Genomic DNA, 3,833 nt, shown 5'->3' on the forward strand with positions numbered 1-3,833 from the left:
ACTCCGATTCAGTTGCTTTTGACAGAAGATACGATTCTTCTGTTGCCATCTCAGTCGACCTCATGTCCATAATATATGTATTCTTTTCCCTTGGAGCCTTCATTACTATCCATTCCTCTGGTATCTTGAAACCATGATACAGTACGATCGCTTCATTCTTGGTAAAGTGCACTGTGTAATCTTTGTCACAGATCTGCGATACACTCAGCAGATTATGCTTCAGTTCTTTAACGAAATTCACTTTCTCTAACGTCATTTTACCATTAGTCACCGTCCCAATTCCAGTAATCCTTCCACCACTCTCTCCAGCAAAACTCACTCTTCCTCCCTGAACAGGTTTCCATTCGTGTAACAAACTCTTGTTACCCGTCATGTGCCGGGAACAGCCGCTATCCACAACCCATTGATTGTTTGCAGCCCTGTTCAACTGTTCCTGCACGATTAAAGCAGAGGATTAAAATCTGGGGACCCAAGACCAATACATCCCGTACTTTGGCTGTCCAAAGTTAGTATTAGTATGATATCTGTAAGTCCTAAAAGGATACCTTCTTGTAGATTGACTATGAGGCCATCCAAACCTTCGTGAATTAAATGAATTATTACTCATGATTTGGTTGTTAACAGGGAAAAACTGAGATCGATTTCTTTGAAAACCTGGATTAGTCCAATTTCTGAACTTTGATGAGTTTTCATTTTTACCATTATAGTGATTACTGTTAGTTCTGTTCTCAGTTTTCGAAGGCCTCATACCTCTGAATCTCTGCTTCAGAGGGCAATCAGCAATCAGGTGTCCTAATTGATGGCATCTGAAACAACTCCTGTGTTCAACTTTCTTATTAATAGTTGTTTTAGATGTTGAGGCTGCATTACTGCCCGTTTGTCTAACATATGGTGGGACATACGGGTTTAGTGGAGAATTCTTTTCATTTGATTTATGTTCCTCTCCACATTTTGGTAATACTGCCTCTTCTTTTGTCTCACTCGACTCGGATGTCTTTTCCGAATTTGATGAGACAGGACTAGGAGCAGAAATCTTAACATTAGAAACAGGCTTACTCGTTTCGCCTTTACTAACTTCTGGATCTTTAATCGTAACCTTAACCTGATTTATCAAAACCTGGCCTTTCACCAACAAACTTTCTACCTGTCTTCTTCATAAACCTCTTAACCCTTCTTACAATCATCGCCATCTGCCACTGCAGATCCATCTCTTCCAGATCATCAGCATCGATCTGATCATAGTCTTCGTCTAGCGTTGCAGGATCAACAATCTTGCCTTTAATGTAATTTTCATACGAAGCAATGAAAGATGCATAGAGAGCAAACTGCTGTTCAGCAGATTTAACACTCATGGGCATCTTAGAGTAGTTGTTGTTCGGAACACTTGAAGAGAAACTACCCTTGGTTGCTTGAGGTTTAGAAGCATTTGTTCCTCCAGCTACAAAACACACATCACCATCCATGTTGAGAGTTACATGACCTTCATGTGTTGAGTTAGCGCCCGAGTCTCCCTTTGAGTAGTAAGCAGACGATTCAGACTTCGAACTTGAACTTGAGTTAACTTTTGCACCATACATTCCCGGATCCTGAACCTGATCAGTTGGTGTCTCTTTTCGAACCATGTTAAGTTCAAAAGTTCGTAGTTTGTTGACTGTTGTTTCCAAGTCATAATCGGCAAACTCTTTGTCTTCTCTCATCAAGACAGTGTACATCTCCCATTTCGGTGGGAGAGCATCAAGGAGTTTTTCCACGATCTCATCTTCTTTGTAGGTAATGGAATAATTGCTGAGTTCGGTCATTAGGTGATAATATCTCGTGATGATATCATCAAGTGATTCATTCTTCAAGTACTTGAACACAGAGAATTGGGTTTTGAGTAGTTTAATCTTTGATGCACGAATCCCCACATTACCTTCAAATCGGTTTTCAAGTGCTTCCCATAGCTCTCTCGCGGTTTTATACTTCCTAAAGGTGTGAAGAATCTCTTGTGGAAGAGCCATTGTAATCGCTGCATGAGCTTTGCTTTCAGCCTCATACATTTTCTTTTCTTCCTCTTCCATCTTGTTGTATTTCTTAATCTGTTCACGACCCTCATACAGAGCAGTTGGTGGAATGTATCCATCTTGAATGCACACCCACATCTTAGCATCTTGGTATTTAACATACTGCTCAAACCGATCCTTCCAAGCCACGAAATCGGTACCCTTTAGCATCTTCGGTGCCTTAGTAGCTGAACCCGCTTCCACTTCCATCTTCACCAGTTCCGTTATATTTATTGAAGTCATCTTTTACGAAACGAAGACACACAGAAACCCGAAAAATAAAAATTTTATTCTGAACAGTACTGTAGGCGAAGTTGTGGATAACTTCGCTTGAGTCTTAACTTCGCTTGAATTCTTAACTTCGCTCTTCTTTTTAAATTCGCCTGATTTGGCGAAGTTGTGGATAACTTCGCTTAAGTTAAGTGAACTTGTGAGGAGGGCGAAGTTGTGGATAACTTCGCTTAACCTTATATCTTCGCCTAAACCCTACAAACAGTAGCGGCAACTTCGCCTGATGAACACGATGATTTTGCAGGTTTGATTTCTGGATTTTGCGAGGCATGTGAATGTGTAATGGGTTGTTTTTGATGGTGGGAGGTGAGTAGGACACAAAAACTCGGTAAACTCGTCCCGCGAATAGTCGAACGGAACGATTTCTACACCCGCGTGATAATCCCGAACCACACAATCACGAGCAAAAGCTCTGATACCAATTGTAGGTTCCCAGCCGGATCTACACGGAATATCTCGTTCTACGTAGGTGCGGAATCCCTACGTAAGACGATACGAGCGTAGAAGACAATACACGATAACAAAATCAAACACACGTTACAATAAACAAAGACACGTTGTATTGCAACTAGAAACACGTGATTCACTGATCACCGATTACACAACACGTAAACTCGTTACAACCCGATTCTCCAACTCTAAACTCTCTTTTCTAAACTGCCGTAACCTAGCTGCTTATAAAGCACGACAACTTCGCCTAGCATGTTTAGGCGAAGTTGTCCCTAACTTCGCTTGTTCCACAAGTTCGCCTATATCAGCGAACTTGTGAGAACTTCGCTTACATCCAAAACACAAATCCAACTAACTCGATTACAGACACTATATACTGAACTACTGACATCATGTACCAACAAATATCAGCATTAGCAGGTTCAGAGTCATTGGAGTCAGTGTCATCATTGTTAACTGCAGGGCTTGGTGAATCTGGTGAGGTGACCTTCTGTATGGTTTCAGTCACATTAGATACCACATTGGCTATAAAGTCATCTTCATCCAGCTGCTCAGTTGCCATGTGACTAGGACCAACAGCTGGTTCATCAACCAGGTCGGTAACTTCAATTCCTGGTCCTTCACCACCTTCTGGATTCTCCATGTTAACATTAGACTCAGCACCAGTAAAGGTGTCCATCTCATTCCCAGTAGGATCAATAACCAACTCATTCATTTCAGCATTATGACCCATATCTTCTACATTTTTGGCTTCATAGGCAAGTGGTTCATTGACAAGCTCATTACCAGCACCATCACCTCTAACATCTAGATTGTCATCATCATTATCATCATTATTACCTCCGACAATTTCATTTTGTTCATCATCACTTCCTTCATCATCCTCATCATTTTCGTCATCATTGTGACCTGGAGTATTAGGTATATCAATCGCTCCTAACTCCAGGACAAGTAACCAAGGGAGAATATCCCAGTCGGCATTATCAGTAAATTTACTCCTTGCATCCTTTAGTCTTTGACAGATATCAGGGTCTTGTAATCTGAGCACTT

The sequence above is a fragment of the Bidens hawaiensis genome, unplaced genomic scaffold (assembly GCF_021521415.1).
Source record: "Bidens hawaiensis isolate Kalapana, Puna unplaced genomic scaffold, B.hawaiensis_p1.1 tig00044891_1, whole genome shotgun sequence".
NCBI classification, from domain to species: Eukaryota; Viridiplantae; Streptophyta; class Magnoliopsida; order Asterales; family Asteraceae; genus Bidens; species Bidens hawaiensis.